The sequence below is a fragment of the Talpa occidentalis genome, unplaced genomic scaffold (genome assembly GCF_014898055.3).
Source record: "Talpa occidentalis isolate TD23 unplaced genomic scaffold, MPIMG_talOcc4v2.1 talOcc4.7, whole genome shotgun sequence".
Lineage (NCBI taxonomy): Eukaryota > Metazoa > Chordata > Mammalia > Eulipotyphla > Talpidae > Talpa > Talpa occidentalis.
In genome coordinates, this window is record NW_023605083.1 from 91,227,365 (window position 1) to 91,236,390 (window position 9,026).

Genomic DNA, 9,026 nt, shown 5'->3' on the forward strand with positions numbered 1-9,026 from the left:
GAAGAGGGAGAGAGGGCAGGGAGATTGGGAAGAAACAAGGTCGAGGAGAAAATCATACCTCAGGAGAGGGGGTCTTGAGCCTCCCCAGTGGCACAGCAGTTGAGCGCTGGGTTGCGAAGCTGCCTGCAGCCTCTGCAGCGCCGGCTGCCGGCGAGGTTCCCACATGGTAAGCAGACCTCTCCTGCCGCCCGCTGCTCCCCTCAGCAGTGTACTTTGTCACTCTGCCTGCTCTGCCCTCCCCTCTGGCTCTGGTGAATTCTCTCACCCTCCCGCGCTTCTGACTGTACCCAGTGCTTGTATAAATAAATAAATAAATCTTTAAAAAAAAAAGGGGGGGGTCTTCACAGTCCTCTGAGGAAGATGGGGCTCTATAGACTAAGAAACATGATTAATGATTATTGTCTACACTAGCAATAGCTTGGGAAAGAAAACACAGTTTTCACCCATGATTTTCTGGCCTCACTCAATGGGCTGCAGGTTACAGGCAGAGTTTCTCTTCTAAAGCTGCTCTGTTTCCCCCGATACTGGAAAGGTGTTCAAACAGAGGCCTGTGCTTTTCTTAGGGTGACTTTCTGACATACACAGGAAGTAACCCCTTGCTCATGGTCTCATATTCCTACAGTGACCAAAGCTTTGTGATCTAGAGAACATGTGCAAGCAGACTTTCTGTTCTCCTTCCTTCTGAATCTCCAGGCACATAATAGGTGCTCAACAAATGCTTGTTGTATGAATGAGTGGTTGAATGAATAAATGAGTGAATGATTTTGTAGATATGGTATTGACATGAAAGTTTCACAAAGCAATACCTCCCTTAAGTTGGCATTCATGACCAAATAAATTGAGTTTCCCAACCTTCTAATGGGTCGCAACACAAAGTTGGTGAAAAACTCCCATGAATGACAACTTTAGTCATGGAGGAAACTTCAGTGGTCAAGGTGCTTTGGTGGTAGCCATGGTGGTGGATATGGTGGCAATGGGGAGGGCTGTAACAGATTTGGTAATGATGGAAGCAATTTTGGAGATGACGAAAGCTACAAGGACTTTAGCAATTGCAACAGTCATATTTTGGACCAATGCAAGGAAGAAACTTTGGAGGCCAAAGCTCTGGAGCCTACAGTGGTGGAGGCCAGTACTTAGCCAAACAAGAAACCAGGTTGCGGGGGACTGCAGTAGCTGTGACAATTTCAAACATTTTTATTAAATGCTAAGAAACAAAGCTTAGCAAGAGGAGAGGCAGAGAAGTGACAGGGAAGCTTCGTGTTAGGACAGATTTGTGAACTCAGCCAAGCACAACAGTGTCAGAACATCACACTGACAAAGACGACATGTTTTAGATAATACTCATGCGTATGTGAACTCAAAGAACTCAAGAGCTGTATTTGTGACTAATCGCATAACAGATTATTTCAGTTTCTGTTCTGTGGAAAGTGGAGCACATTCCAACAAAGGGTTTTAATGTAGTTTGTTTTGCACCCATGTTTTTGATTACTAGATGTAATAGTCCAATCACGACATTGAATAAATGTCTTTTTAAAAGGGGGAAATGAAAAACACTCCTAGGAAGTCACAATCTTGGCAGGGATATGGTTTTAGTTCCAAGATACAGGCAAGAACTTAACAAATGCATTGTCTACTGCATGTCAAGATTTACCAACTGCTGTCCAGGAGTGGGGAAGGGGGAAATTCTCACTAGCCAACCGCAGTGACTGAACTGATTCTAAGTTTTAGGGTATAAGCTACCTGCCGCGGACCAGCACAGCAGTGAACGATGAGGCCGTCTCAGGGTTGAGAGACTGCGCAGGGTGGTCAGGGATTCAGCTGAAGAAATGACAAACAGACACACTTCAAGAGAGAGTGTAAATCTGAGTGCGATTTTATTTAAGTTAGTTGCCAGTATATATATGTTTCCAAAAGCACAGAACAGTGAATGGATTTAGCTTATCACTGAGTGATTTACCTCATTCCTAAGTAGATAGACCATTAGTTTTGTTTTTAAACTATATGATCGCATTTTTTGTTTTACTAACTACTTTTTTCACCTAAACTATATTTTAATTATTACAGGGTTTAGTAACATTTCATTTGAGTCAGACTTGTGTTAAGGATTTCATATGATTTTTTAATTAACAACCAATGACCTTTATAGAAGAAAGAAGGAAGTTTAGAAAGACAATAAAGGGATAAAGTTTGTAGTTCTAGAAAGACGAGATAAGGTTTTTTAGCTCCTGGTGGTCTTAATCTTTTGATAAGCTTCTGTCTTATCTATGTCTTCAGGGAACTTTGCTGTACTCCCCTGCGCTTGCCCAGCCGGACCTAGGGACCTTGGCGAAAGCCATTAGCCCTAAAGGTCACTGCAGGGGGAGGTGCAGCAGCTACTCACTTCTGGGGAGATAGAACAGAGAAAATGAGAGAGATACTATGCATCCCTCTCTTTTCCCTAATTGAAAGTCAGCATTTAATTTACCAAAATTGACACATACTTAGCTATTCCAAAATTTCCTTATTACATGGCATTACATTTTTTTTTTATAGAGGCATGCTTTATTAATTTAATTTATTTATTTATTTTGTTTGTTTGTTTGTTTATACATGCACTGGGTACAGTCAGAGGTGCGGGAGGGTGAGAGAATTCACCAGATCCAGAGGGGAGAGCAGAGCAGCAGAGGACCGAAGTACACTGCTGAGGGGAGCAGCGGGTGGCAGGAGAGGTCTGCGCGCCATGTGGGACCCTCCTCCGGTGGCCTGGGAGCAGCCGGGGATCGAACCGGCACCGCGGAGGCTGCGGGCAGCTTCGCAACCCAGCGCTCAACCGCTGAGCCACCGGGGAGGCCCCCCGCATTTACATTTTTTGGGGGGTCTTCTGCTTTGGGTTTTATTTGGTTGACTTTGGTTTGCGGGTTTTTTTTTTTCTAGTACCTCAGGTACAGAAAGGTTGGTTAGTTCTGTTCCTGAGTTTATTGTTGTGCCCAAGATCGGCAGACTCAGTGAGCATAGCCTCCAAGAACCCAGAGACAGCCAATGCAAACACAAAAGGGAGTTTATTACAGACTCAAGTCTGGGCTCACAGCACCTACCGACGCAGTGGCAGATATCGAGAGAGCCCCAAACAAAGGAAGCAGGGGTTTTATATAGGGTTACAAGGAGTTTTAAAAATTAAATCATGCTGGCAGTTTCTCATTGGCTACAAGGATGTGTTCTTCAACTTGTGTGCGGCTATAATTCTAAGCTGATTGCTCTGGCTGAGATGCAGCTACAATTACGGCAAGTTCTCCCTCATTGGAGACCGGAGGGCAAGTGTGGAGTGAGGGTCGGTCGAAACTGTTGATATCTCTGGAATGCAGTCGTCATTCCCAGGACAGCAAAACCTAAAATTCTAAAAATGGCAGTTACACACAAAATGACAAAGCAATGGCTAAGAATACTTATTTCTGGTTCCACATTTATGACACCCAATCTTCCTCAGAAGTCTGAGCAAGACCTTCTCTAGTTTTATTAGTTTCTTTCCTCCATCTTGTTTTCCCACAATTCCCATAGGGAGCTAAAACAGTGTCTTTGCCTTGCTTTGATGGCTTTGGCTTCCAAAGATAGGAGCCATCAACTTCTCTCCTCATTGTACATGCAAATCATACTCCCCCATCTTCCAGAGGAAGAGCCCATTTCTCTTCCCCTTGACTCTGGGTTGACCCTGTGGCTTGCCCTGACCAACAGAAAGTGCCAGAAGGAAGGCTTTACCTTCCTGTTGACTCTGGGTTGACCCTGTCCCTGTGGCTTATCCTGACCAACAGAAAGTGCTAGAAGGAAGGCTTTGCCAGTTCTGGACCTAGCCCTGATGAGAAGTGGGAGTTTCAGTTTTCACTCTTGGAAGTCAGCCACCTTGCTATGAGGAAGTTCAGCTAGAAAGAAAGACTTTGTGGAGTGGCCCTGGGGGGTGAGACACCGTGGAAAGAGGGAAAGAAGCCACACAAAGGAGCACTGTGGCCCCAGCCGTGCAAACAAAGCCTTTGGGGTGCCCCTAGCCAGCCCAGCCAACAACTGAATGCCTCCAAGCATGTACTTTAACCAATACCAGTAGGACCACAGGCCTAAGCCTGCCCAAATTGCTGATCTAGAGAAAAACTGAGAAATAACATATAGTTGTTTCTTTTAAGCCACTGAAATTTTGAGATGCTAGGTTATACTCCCTCATTAAAAATGTGATGTAGCTTGTGTGTCCGTTTTTAGATATACATGCAATGGAACTTTACGCATCTCATTTGTTCCTTACTTTGTAAATGCATGTTGAAGACCTAGCCCTGTTGCCATTTGTGCAGCTGATTTGTTGCTATAAACCAATGCATTGTGGTGTGGAACGGCTGTCATTTACTTCCCATTCTCTAATAATGAAGCTTAGGTTGTTGCCAACACCCAAACAGCAGAATTAACACTACAATTAACATTGTCATCACTGTGGACCTAGGTGAGAATTTCTAAGAATTAAATTGCTAGGTCACAGAATATGCTCATTCTTAATTCCACACACACATACACATCTTTACACTGATGAGATCATCTCCATAACACTCTTTTGGTACCGTTTTTGCTCCCTTTTCTATTCTGCTTGCCTCATCCTCTCCCTCCTCTGCCTACCCTTACCATATCTTTCAGCCCTGCCCCTTCTAGGAGAAAAGGAAAAACCTAGAAATTATCTTACTGTTTACCTCTGTTACTAATGTTTCCTCATATTCTCATGGTGAGAACCTCTCTCTTTAGGTGAGAATTTCCTCGTGAAATATATCCAGAGTGACATAGCAAGGTCGCTAAGTATTCTCAGGCTTCATTTTAGAGTCCTACCAGACTACACACTTTCCAGAATAGCCTGTGCCTACCCGCGCACCCATCAGCAGTGCACAAACACTCCCCCTTTGTATTCATCCCTCCCAGTAGTTGATATTATTCAGCTCCCCAATGGCTGCCAATCTGATACCATCTTACTAGCCTTTTCGTTGCATTTCAGGTTAACAGTGGGTTTGAACATTTCTTATCTGTTCTCTAGTCATTTGGGTTTCCTCTCATGTGGGCAACCTTTTCATATCCTTGAGCCATTTTTCTATTTTCTTTTTTTTTTTTTTTTATTTATTTATTTATTTATTTATTTATTTATACAAGCACTGGGTACAGTCAGAAGCGCGGGAGGATGAGAGGATTCACCAGAGCCAGAGTGGGGAACAGAACAGGCAGACTGACTGAAATACACTGCTGAGGGGAGCAGTGGGTGAGAAAGGAGAGGTCTGCTGAGCCATGTGGGTAGCTCCCAGGCCAGCCAGGATCAAACCCGTGCTGCAGAGTCTGCAGGCAGCTTCACAGCACTATACTCAACCACCTGCACCACCAGGGAGGCCCTCAATATGAACCTTTAAAAATATTAGTAAAATCTTATCCAATTCTTTCTATATTTCTCTGATGTTAACTAGTGAAATCCCAGAGCCTGCCCTAGAAAATGCAAGTTATTGTAATGACTATCAGGTGCCTAAGGAAGAAACAGAGCCTCATTTTGAGAGTCTGTTAAGGCAAAGATGTGCCTAACCCTGTCCATCTTTTTCCCCAATGAACTACAAAGACCTACATGGTAACTAATAATTCTTGTGAACATATTCTGTTCTCTGCAACATTAAATGTCTCTTCAGAAGACTTAAGGCTCCCAGGACTTGAAAAGGAAGTGTTGTCATCACTGGTAAAAATAATTTCCAAGAAATGCCAGTGACTAATTGGTTGTCTTTCTTGATCATTTGTTGCACTTAGAGTCCCTAAGCAAGGATATGATTCTTGTTTCAAATCGGAAGCAACTCACAGGCGCCCTTTCCTCTTCTCCCACAGGCATCATGGAATAAATAAGAGCTATGACTCCGTTAGATTGATGCTCAAAATACATTCTTTGAATTAAGTTAACACTCAAGATGCTCAAACAATGGCTAACAATGCCATAAGGGAAGACCTCCTGAGTAAAGAGAATGTGATTTCATGGAGTTTTTAAGTAATAGAAAATCATTAGAAGGAAAACATCCCAAGATGAAACAAATAACTAATATATCTCCATAAAAGCAAAAGAAACTATACAAGAAAGGAAATGTGGGGGTCTCCCTGGTGGCACAGGGGCTTAAGTCTCAGCACCATCAAGCTATACCCAGCCACTGCAGCATGAGCTAGATCCCCGACCAGGGAGCTAACCCACATGGGCAGCAGACCTCTCCTGTCTCACCCGCTTGCTCCCCTCAGCAGTGTCTTGCAGTAGATCTGGCTATTATGCTCCCCCTTCTGTCTCTGTTGAATCCTCTCATCCCTCCACACTTCTGGCCTACACCCCAGTTCCTGTATGCATAAACAAATAAAAATGAATATTTTATATATATATTTATTACATCATCCCTCATTTTTGTACAATGTATGATTTCCTGTGAAATCCCCACTACCAATTCACCCGTGCACCATCACCATAGTCCCTTGTGCTCTTCGCTGTCCTGATCCTTCTCCCTCCTCCTTTCCTACAGAATGTCTCTGGTCTATGGTTGCCTGTTGATTTTGATTTTTACTTTATTATAGTTATTTTTTTCTGATCCCTTATTTGGTTCTTCTACATTCTCCTGATACCGGAATTGTCAGGCCTATACCAGGAATCTCAGGCTCAGGCAGCACTAGCCTCAGCCACTAGACCCCACGGGTTGGCGTCTCACGAAACCGCAGCAGGAATTTGCAGACGCTCAAGCAAGCAAGCGAGAAGAGGCAGGTTTGTTTAGAGAAAGAAAAAGTTTGTTGAGGAGAAAAAGAACAGAAATAAAGTGGGACTCCCAGGCCAGGGAACCAGGGAACCAGGGCTGGGAAGGGCAAGGAAGCCCAAGTGGAGTCGTGTCTCAGGGAATATAGACCTTCTTTCCCTCATTATTCTAAAGCTCCACCAGCCTCTTTGTGATTGGTTAGTTCTCAGCTGTCTCACTTAATTTGCTACTGAGTGGGGGATCTTCACATTCCTTATCTAACAGCTTTCTCTTTCCCCATTTGTTACTTCTTTATCTTTATGGCCCAGTCCTCTGGGTGGGCATCCCTGCATTGAAGTTAAACAGCTGCCCTTCTAAGTTGTCCATAAATTAAACTACTCTCCATTTCCCAATCTCTGCCTCCCTTTATCACCTGAAGAAAACCAAGGCCAGCATTAACAATGTTGTCCTTGGTCCTGGGATGTTTGTTTCTCCAGGTGGAATTAGTTAGATTCCTCTTGCTGCCCTTATTTCTGAAGCCTTCCTTAGTTCTCCGAGGTCCCCTCCTGCAGTGTCCCTAAAACTGCCTAATTCCTAGCTTGCCCTGTGTCTCACTCCTATAATTATAGTGAAATCATCCAATATTTTTCTTTTTCTTTCCGGCTTATTTCGCTGAGCATAATCCCTTCCAGCTCCATCCATGTTGCCACGAATGGCATGAGTTTATCTTTTTGATTGCTGAGTAATATTCCATTGTGTATACATACCACATCTTCTTGATTCAGTCATCTATTTTTGGCATTTGGGTTGTTTCCATTGCTTACCTATTTAAATAGTCCTGCAATAAGCATGGGAGTGTAGGTGTAGGTGTCCTTTCGAATTAATGTAATAAAAATAAATCTTTAAAAAAAGAAAGAGGGCCTCCCTGGTGGCGCAGCAGTTGAGCGCCGGGTTGCGAAGTTGCCCGCAGCCTCTGCAGCGCCGGTTCAATCCCCTGCAGCTCCCCAACCACCGGAGGAGGGTCCCACATGGCGCGCAGACCTCTCCTGCCGCCCGCTGCTCCCCTCAGCAGTGTACTTCAGTCCTTCTGCCTGCTCTGCTCCCCGCTCTGGCTCTGGTGAATTCTCACCCTCCCGCGCTTCTGACTGTACCCAGTGCGTGTATAAATAAATAAATAAATCTTTTAAAAAAAAAGAAAGAAAGAAAGGAAATGTGATCATAATAGAGACTCAGTTCTATAGGACACAACATTTGCGGAGACATTGTTGATTGCAAACAAAATGATCAGTGATTCCAACAGCAAAATAGATTTTTCAGGAAAGAATAACAGACCAGACAGCAGATTGGAAAGTCTATTTATGGCAAGACCCACGTGCACTTCCCTAAATCCAAGGTTCACAAGCTGTTGAAGAAAATTTGCAGGACCTTTCTCACAGCATCACCTCCCCTGGAGATACAAAGCACACTGGGTCTTCAACTTTGCTTCCTCTACAGATGTGGGCGCTATCTTTTCAGCCTCTGGACCTCAATTCAATAGGGCTCTGAATAAAGGGGTCTCACAACTTATAAATGAATGCCTAATTTTTTTAATTTTTATTTATTTATACGTACAAAAACTGGGGTACAGGCCAGAGATGAGGGGTGAGAGGATTGACAGGGACAGAGTGGGGAGCAGAACAGGTGGATCTACTGCAATACACTGCTGAGGGGAGCAGCTGGTGAGACAGGAGAGGTTGCTGTGTCATGTGGGTTAGCTCCCTGGCCAGGGATCTAGCTCATGCCACAGTGGCTGGCAATAGCTTGATAGCACCAAGACTTTAACCCCCTGCACCACCAGAGAGGCCCCTGAACATCTAATTTTTTAAATGAAAGATACATAGCTATAACTATATTTGAAGATGATAGTTGAAAGTTTCGGAGGTAAAGAAAAGAAGAACCAGGCCAAATTTCTCAAAGGTGGGGAAAATTTATTGCACCCCTGGGCAGGATTCACAGACCCAAGGTGGGGTCTCGCCCAGTGTCAAGGGAAGGCAAGTTTTTATAGGGTGGGGAGAGGGAAACCGGTCTTGCAGTTGGGGGAAATGGTTTGATGAGGAACAGAGTTGTTTTCTGATGGTATCAGCAGGCCCTCATTCTTGCCCCTAGGTGGGCTTCCGCATTCCTGTCCCCTGAGGCCTCCCTCATTGACCTTTCAATAGTGGCATAAGAGAACTGATCCCCAACTCTCATAACAGTTAATAAATGGTCTGACATTAACAAATCCCCTACTCCACCTTGTCATATTGAAGCAGGGCACTA